General features: G+C 45.4%; 1 non-coding gene across 1 annotated transcript; it reads right to left on the bottom strand.

Annotated features, from left to right (window-relative positions):
- Nucleotides 1,847–1,919, bottom strand: TRNAG-CCC. The gene has a single exon. It is a non-coding gene; the product is annotated as a tRNA-Gly (tRNA).

Below are 9,236 nucleotides of genomic sequence, written 5' to 3'. Positions count from 1 at the left end.
CTGAGCAAGAGGTTCACAGAGAAACAGAGCCAGAGGCTGTGGATGGTGTCTCCCCGCCATTGACCCCACACTAGGACTTGAGTATGCCAGACAGTAGATGTCCTTATTGTTTAAATGAGTTGAGCTATGTTTTTTATTACTGGCAGCCACAGGCAACCTAACTGAACCATTTCCTCATTTGAGGATTATTTGGAGAGACAGGAGTGTTTGTTTGGTATCCTGGGGCAGAGTAAAATAAACTCATCTCCTTTAACAGTCATTTGATTAGATGCTGAACAAATGTAGGTGGAACAAGGATCCTCACAATCAGATCCCTCATTAGTTAACTCATACACTTTACTTCCTCCTATTCATAAAGACTGTCCAAACCCAAGAGAAAGAGGAAGGAGGAAAAGGTGAAATAATATGACTGGTGCAGGGGAGAGTTTGAGAGTTTTATATACAGCAGTTTATCAAATGAAACCTTCAAGGAGCCTGTGGGGTAGCTGGGTCTTCTCCAGGCCTGGCCTAAGGTTCTGATGCTCCCGGGGGTTGTGGGGGAAGGGCAGGGGGTGGGGTGGGGAGGGTGGAATGGGATGAGCACAGGGGAGGGAGGAACCAAGAGTTACATTATTCAAAACAAGCTGTCCAAAGATAGCCCTAAGGTATCTAGAACCTCCCCTCTTCATCTGACTCCTGCCTCATCCTTCATAGATAAGACTGTGGCTCAGCTGGTAACGAATCTGCTGGTGCTAGAGACCTGGGTTTGATCCCTGGGTTGGGAAGATCCCCTGGAGAAGGGAATGGCTACCCACTCTGGCCTGGAGAATCCCATGGACTGTATAGAACATGGGGTCGCAAAGAATCAGACATGAATTGATGCTTTTGAACTGTGGTGTTGGAGAAGACTCTTGAGAGTTCCTTGGACTGCAAGGAGATCCAACCAGTCCATTCTGAAGGAGATCAGCCCTGGGTGTTCTTTGGAAGGAATGATGCTAAAGCTGAAACTCCAATACTTTGGCCACCTCATGTGAAGAGTTGACTCATTTGAAAAGACTCTGATGCTGGGAGGGATTGGGGGCAGGAGAAGGGGATGACCGCGGATGAGATGGCTGGATGGCATCACTGAGTCTGAGTGAACTCCGGGAGATGGTGATGAACAGGGAGGCCTGGCGTGCTGCGATTCATGGGGTCGCAAAGAGTTGGACACGACTGAGCGACTGAACTGAACTGAACTGAACTGAGCGACTTTCACTTGTACACTTGTAAGTTATTAGGGAATCACTGACCAAAACTGCCCGTCTTGGCCAAGAACAATGATAACCACTCACATGTGTTGTCTCACAACAGAAGGTCCCTGTGAGGAACGTGGTGCTGCCTCTGAAAACAAACCAGAATTCAGGAGGGGCCAAAAGGAGGGAGGAGACACCAGCCCGTAATATTGTCCTATCAGCCTCCTAGAATCCTTTGCACTGGCGTCTATGTTGGCTGAGAGAAGCGTGTGTCACCAGGGACCTGAGTTCTGACCTGAGTCAGACCAAATATGTGCCAAGCAAGATGTCTGGCCAGAGACAACCCAGAAACTAATCCCATCCCCTTGAAACTTGAGGCTGTGAGCCACATGGCAGAGCAGTTCTCCTGGATTCCCTTACCCTGATGCTCTCTGCCTGGGTGCTCTTTCCCAACAAAGACTTTCTCTTTGTCAGCATGTGTGTCTCCTCAGACAATTCATTTCTGAGTGTTATTTTTTGTTTGTTTTTTAATATTTGCTTTTTAAAAAAATTTTGGCTGTGCTAGGTCTTAGTTGTGGCACGTGGGTTCCTTAGTTGTGGTATTCGAACTCTTAGCTGTGGCATATGGGATCTAGTTCCCTGACCAGGTATTGAACCAGGGCCCCCTGTATTGGGAGTGCAGAGTCTTAGCCACTGGACCACCAGGGAAGTCTGAGTGTTAGATAAGAGCCCACTCTAGGGCCCTGGAAGGGGGTCCCCCTTCCTGCAACAAAATTATAAGATAGAAATATTCACCAAAATATCTTTTAATAAAATGTAATATATAAATATTTTAAAAAGTTAAAATATTGTAGTGAAGAATGGACTAGGTAAAACAAAGCTGGCTATAGGATGTATGTAAGCCAATTATGGGAAGAAACTTCCATTTCATAAAAACATTAAGTAAGAGACTTTATATGACAGTCAGAGGGCTCCCCTGATTCCACCATGACACTTGGCCTGAAGAGGAGAAGATGTTGAGAGAAGACACGTGAACAGAGGTCTTGTAGAGCAAAGCTGACTTGCTATGTGGCCCCAGAGCTCAGGATGCTTCCCAAGCTTTCTTCTCCCTGCCTCCTGCCATCTCCCCACCCATCACCACTCAACACGCTGAACTGGCCAAAGCAGCTTCTCTGTGACTAGTACTCAGCAGGCAAGGCTATTGCTTCACACAGTGTTGCACAGATGTTAAAAATGGATCCCAAGGCAAAGTTTCATGGGAGCCCCTACCTGGGCCTTCCCACCCATGAGTGGAACTGAGTTCGGCTGAACGAGGAGAAGTTTCTCAAAGAGTGAGAAAGCATGTGTATTTATTCTTCAGCGAGGAGAGGTTGTTTAGCCTAGGAGTTTGGGTGAAGTGGATTCTCTGCCGTGGGAATAGCCTCAAGCAAGTATAGACTCCAAAGTAGCTGAGTGGACAGAAGCCCCAAACCTCTCCCCACCTTTCCCTTTCAGGCTAAGCTCTAACCAGGACTCCACAGCCCCAGGACCAAACCCACTACAGAGAGGGGAGCAGAGTAGCCTCCATCAGCATTTTCAGCCACTAGAACTCAGCCTGCTTCAGAGTCCAGCTTTGGTTTGGGGCTTTTATTTTTTAAAATATATTCATTTTTTTCTCCTTTTCACAGATTAATTATTTCTACTTTTAATTAAAAAGTTTATATATTCAACTTTTTTTCTTTCAAATTCAAGTAAAAAAGAAGTAGGCAAAAAATCCTACTACCTGCCAGCAACTAGAAATGAATGTAACAAGAGTTGGGCAAGACCTTAAAACATATGGAAGGACACAAAGGAAGGCTGGAACCAATGGAATATTATGCCATTTTTTAGATAGGAAGACTCATAATAAAAAAAGTAAATTCTCCAAAATTTAATTTATAAAATTTAGACAACCCATTACAAATCACGACAACAACAACAAAATACTAATTTTTTTAACCAGACAAGCTGGTTAAAGTTTAAATGAAAAAATGAACAAGAATATCTAGGAAAATGCTGAAGAAGAAAAGCAATGATGGGAGATGAGGCCTCCCACATAGTAAAATATGTCTATATAAAACTTTAGTAATTAAAGCAACTCGAACACACAGACCAATGGAACAGAGTGAAATTTTTTAATGGGCCCCCAAGTATAGGAATTTTGTATATGATAAAAGAGGCCCTCAGATTGATAGAAGAGATGAACTATTCAAAAAATGGAGTCGGGAAAACCAGATAGTCATCTGGAAAAAATAATTAAATAGGAGCCATGCCTCACAACACACAACAGCATATGATCAAATGTTCAAATAAAAGAAGAAAAAGAACCATAAAATTACACATCCCGAGTCCAGTTCATTCACCTCTCAGGCTTGGGCTACTGGCTGCATGGAGAACACTGACCACGGATGCCGTAGCCTGCTTCCCCAGCCACTATCTCCATCTGTGGGATGTTACCCAAAAAACTGAGTTCACCTCTCGGTGGCTGTTGAGGAAAAAAGACAAAACCAAGCCAAAGATTTGAAGAAAGAAGGATTCGTTGCTTGGAACAAGTGAGAAAAGTACAAAGATTTTTCCCAAAGCAGTGTCTCCCCAACAACACAATTGGGGAAGCTTTAAGCCAAGGGAACAGGTGCATTCATGAAGGAGCTTAAGCAGAGGAGAATTCAACATAGAATTGGAGCAAAGGTTGACAGAGCCCAGGCTTTAGCTGACTGAGGTCACAAGGATCTGAAAACGTCAACATCTCCTTTCCATCCTCTGCCCGGGTGGGGACCTTACTTCCTACAGAACTCAGAGATACATATCAGATTGAGGTGTTAATTTTACAGGTACACTCATTTGTCAAAACTCTTTAAAAGGGACTTCCCTGGTGGTCCAGTGATTGAGAGCTTGCCAGCCAATGCAGGGGACACAGGTTCGATCCCTGGTCTGGGAGGATTCCACATGCCACAGGACAACTAAATCTGGGTGCCACAACTACTGACGCTGAACACTGGAGGCCCCGAGCTACAACTGCTGAGAGCACAGGTCCTAAAGCCGGTTCTCCGAAACAGGAGAGGCCACCACAATAAGAAGCCCTGCACCGCCGCTGGAGAGCAGCCCCGGTTCGCTACAATTAGGGAAGGACTGCGTGCAGCAATGAAGACCCAGTGCAGTCATAAATAAAATAAATATTTTTAAAAAGAATGTTAACTATTCAGAAAAAAATTCTTTAAAGGGTGCAATTAAAATAAGTCCATTTTATGTATGAAAATTTAGTCCAATAAAGAAGATTTTAAAACTATACTGAGATATGCTGCACCTATCAGATTGACAAAATTCCAAAAATTTGATAACATATTCTGTTGGCAAAACTGTGAGGAAAACCACTCTTATCAGTATTGATTAGTACATTTACAGATGGCAATTTGCTGAATTAATCAAAATTACAGCTTCATATGGGGCTTCCCTGGTAGATCAGACAGCAGAGAATCCATCTGCAATGCAAGAGACCTAGGTTCGATCCCTTCTGGGTCAGGAAGACCCTTTGGAGAAGGGAATGGAAACCCACTCCAGTATTCTTGCCTGGAGAGTCCCCAAGGACTGAAGAGCCTTGCGGGCTACAGTCCATGGGTTCACAAACAGTCGGATACGACTCATTGATAAGCACAGCACAGCTTCATATTCCTTGGCCTAGCAATTACGCTTCCAAGGATTTATCCTATAGGAATACTTAGGCATAGGCAAATTAATTATATATACAAGGCTTTTTACTGCAACATAATTTGGAATAGTAAAAGTTTGGACACAATCTAAAGGCTTATCAATGGAGACTTTTTTAAAATCATGGTATTATCATGTTCTAAATCTGGCCTCCCAGATATTAAAATATATTATAAACCACAGGGCAACCATACAAACACTGAGGATGTTGTTTGTGCTGATAAAGACCTCTGAGATATATTGTTAGGGGAAGGTAAGGTACAGAGCAGCATGTATGTATAGAAAACAGGAGAAATTTTAAAAAAATGTTTCATTTACTTATATATGCATAAAGAAACTCTAGAAGTATATACATGTTGTTATAATATTAGGATAAACCAAAAGATATAATGAAAAAGAGGAGGAACCTGAAGGGAAACTGGCAGATGGACCTATAATGAAGACTTATCACTGATTTTTAATTCTTTCTGGCTGCACTGGGTCTTTGTTGCTGTGTGCTGGCTTTCTCTAGTTTCGACAAGTGGGGGCTACTCTCTAGTTGCAGTGCACGAGCTAATCACTGCGGTGGCTTCTCTTGTTGCTGCTCCCAGGCTGTAGAGCTCAGGCTCAGTAGTCGTGGCTCACGGGCCTAATTGCCCCACGGCATGTGGGATCTTCCTGGACCAGGGATTGAACCCATGTCCTCTGCACTGACAGGTGGACTCTCAATCACTGGACCATCATGGAAGTCTTGATTATTTTCTTAGTTTGGGACCATGAGATATAATATCTAGTTGGAAATTCTATGAAAAAAATTTTAAATTTAGCAGTATAGAAAAATATACCCCTCCCTCCCCCCACAAAAAGGAGGAGAGGGGAATGAGGAGAAGAGAAAAATCCCCCAATGTCCTGGCATCACCGCCAGCAGTAACACTGGTGACCATGGGCACCTGGAAAGAGAAGGTTTGCTCAAAGTCTCTCCTGGCTGTGTCCCAGCTGTCGTAACTCCTTCCCAGTAGAGCTGGCAGAGAGCCTGCGTGATGGGGGCCCTTGCAGGCACTGTGTCTTAACCAGTGTCTGCAGGCCATAGGATCACTTTGTTAAGGAGAACCGAGCTCGGCTAGCTCACCCTCTCCCATCTGTTAGGCTCAGATACCAGCCAGCTTCAGAAAGTCCAGTTATTTCTGTTGTTCCCCAGGGGTATGTCAGGTGTGCTAAGGAGCAAGTCCCGGCTGTCACTTTCCCTTCCTCTCCAGATACGGTCTCCTCCAGCAATGGCTGCTGCTGGAGCCTTGGCTGACTACCAAGAATCGAGAAGGCGCATCGCTGCTGCTTCTGGGACCAAGGGCACAGCTGGTGCGGCTGATATGTTGGAGTCCCTCCTCAGGGTGCTCAGGCTGGACAGTGGCCTGTGGCAGAGCAGGAACAACAGCGTCTTTTCTGCAATGTTTTCCAAAGAGGTCCTAAAGCAGGGCTGCCTGCACACTGATGATCTGGAAACATAGTTGTTGATGCGCCAACACTCATTCCCCTCAAATGACTGGTCTAATCCAGTCCCAGTAATTGCATCTGCACACCACAACTGGAGCTGCCGGCCCTCAAGATGGCACAGTAAGAGACAGAAAGAGCCCTGGAATCAAGCCCGAGAGGCTGATGAGCTGTAAACTTTTCTATTACAAGAAATAATAATATTGTCTAGGTCATTCTGAGTTGAGGTTTCTGTTTTAAGCAGTTGGAAGACTCCAAATTGATTCCTTTGAATCAGAGAATTTTAGTGAGTATATAGCTCTTCACCTTCTCTCCCCCCTTGGTCCATGGAGAGCAGGGCCAGTGAAAATCCAGGGACAAATCTCACACTGGGCTCACAATCTCCCTCCCTGGAGACTGCCAGGAGCAAGTCTAGCTTACACAGGTAAATGGCGCTGGCTGGGTACTGGGCCATGACTTCACACTTGGGAGATGGTGGAAGCATTGGAGTTGTGACTTACCCTCTAATCTTATTGGCCATGTGCTGGTTCTCCACCTCCAGTGAACTGTTTGCCCTCCTTAGACCTCACTATCTTACCTATAAAACAGAAAAAATATAGTGTCTACCTTAATGGGTTTGTCCATCTCTTCATTCACTCCCCAGAACTTTTTTGAGTACTGCTCACCTACCACTGGGCACCACCTGATGTGAAGAGCCGACCCATTAGAAAAGACCCTGATGCTGGGAAAGACTGAAGGCAGAAGGAGAAGGGGATGACAGAGGATGTCAAATTGTATATTGTCACCCTGCTTATTTAACTTATATGCAGAGTACATCATGCAAAATGCTGGGCTGGATGAAGCACAAGCTGGAATCAAGATTGCTGGGAGAAATATCAATAACCTCAGATATGCAGATGACATCACTCTTATGGCAGGAAGTGAAGAGGAACTGAAGAGTCTGTTGAAGAAAGGGAAAGAGGAGAGTGAAAAAACTGGCTTAAAACTCACATTCAAAAAACTAAGTTCGTGGCATCTGGTCCCATAACTTCATGGTAAATAAATGGGGAAACAATGGAAACACTGGCAGACTTTAATTTGGGGGGGGGCTCCAAAATCACTGCAGACGGTGACTGCAACCATGAAATTAAAATGCTTGCTCCTTGGAAGAAATGCTATGACCAATATAGACAGCATATTAAAAAGCAGAGACATTACTTTGCCAGCAAAGGTCCATACAGTCAAAGCTATGGTTTTTCCAGTCATCATAAAGTTGGACCATAAAGAAAACTGAGTGCCAAAGAATTGAAGCTTTTGAACTGTGGTGTTGGAGAAGACTCTTGAGAGTCCCTTGAACTACAAGGAGATCCAACCAGTCAATCATAAAGGAAATCAGTCTTGAATATTCGTTGGAAGGACTGACGTTGAAGCTGAAACTCCAGTACTTCGGCCACCTCATGTGAAGAGTTGACTCATTGGAAAAGACTCATGCTGGGAGGGATTGGGGGCAGGAGGAGAAGGGGACAACAGAGGATGAGATGGCTGGATGGCATCACTGACTCAATGGACATGAGTCTGAGTGAACTCCGGAAGTTGGTGATGGACAGGGCGGCCTGGCGTGCTGCGATTCATGGAGTTGCAAAGAGTCCGACACGACTGAGTGACTGAACTGAACTGAACTGATGCTGGGAAAGATTGAAGGCAGGAGGAGAAGGGGACAGCAGAGGATGAGATGGTTGGCTGGCATCACCGACACGACGGACAGGAGTTTGAGCAAGCTCAAGGAGTTGGTGACGGACAGGGAAACCTGGCGTGCTGCAGTCCATGGGGTCGCAAAGAGTCGGATACGACTGAGTGACTCACCTGAACTGAACTGAACTGAGCGAGTGAACAACCACAATATACATACAAGTGTCCTAGGCGCCAGGAAATAAGAAAATTAAGTGAGATTTCAGGTGAAAGATGTTCAATAACCTTTTTCACTGAAGTCAGGGAACTGTAACCTTTCAGAGCTCAGGAAGCCAGGACTAGGAACTTTGAGTCAGGCATCTCCTGTTAGCAGTGGCCCACTGCCCCAGTCCACAACAGAGGGGTGATTCCCAGAATGCGTAGACCCTCACTCCCGGACCCTGCACCAGGAACTAGGAGGTGGGGGTCGGAGAGAGGCTGGGCCCCGCTGTCCAACGACCACCAGACACCAAGGGACGCTGCAAGCCAGCGGGGTTGGGGTGGAAGACAAACTGTCACAGTTCAGGCACAGAAGGGCCTGGGAGCCAGATCCTGACGGTTAATCCACAGAGGCAGTGGTTGTGAATCCAGGCTTCAAGTCCTTGTCATGATCTTTTCCCACCAGATTTCACTTACAAAAGCTCAAATTCATAAAGTTACTAAGCATTTCAAGGGCACCCACTACAGAGCATTAAACCTAACACCTGCAGGCCCTTCTATCTGCGGGGCCCTGTACAACCCATGTACTCACCCCTGAAGCCAGGCCTGATTTGAGGCTATAATTATAGGTGCTCAGAAAATGCTTGTTAATTAATTTAAGACTCTTTGAGAATTTAAAGCAACTGGAAATCTTCACTGATGTTTATTCGTCTTGCTGGACCATGGCAATGCTTCCCCAAGTGTGGGCCCATGGGCTCTCGTGGTTAAAATGCAGATCTCTGGGGCCCACTCCAGACCTCCTTAGTCAGAATTGGGAGTGAGGCCTGGGCATCTTCACATTTATAGCTCATCCTCAAGACTCTTTAAGGACTGAGAGACTGAGAACCACTGAATTCAGGCTGTGAGGACAGAAAGCATGGGATCTGTTGATGGATCCCATGCTCTATGTCCCTATTCTGCTGTGGACTT

This window comes from Capra hircus, chromosome 16 (genome assembly GCF_001704415.2).
Source record: "Capra hircus breed San Clemente chromosome 16, ASM170441v1, whole genome shotgun sequence".
NCBI classification, from domain to species: Eukaryota; Metazoa; Chordata; class Mammalia; order Artiodactyla; family Bovidae; genus Capra; species Capra hircus.
The sequence above is the reverse complement of the archived record's forward strand: the minus strand, read 5'-3'. Positions and strand labels throughout refer to the sequence as shown.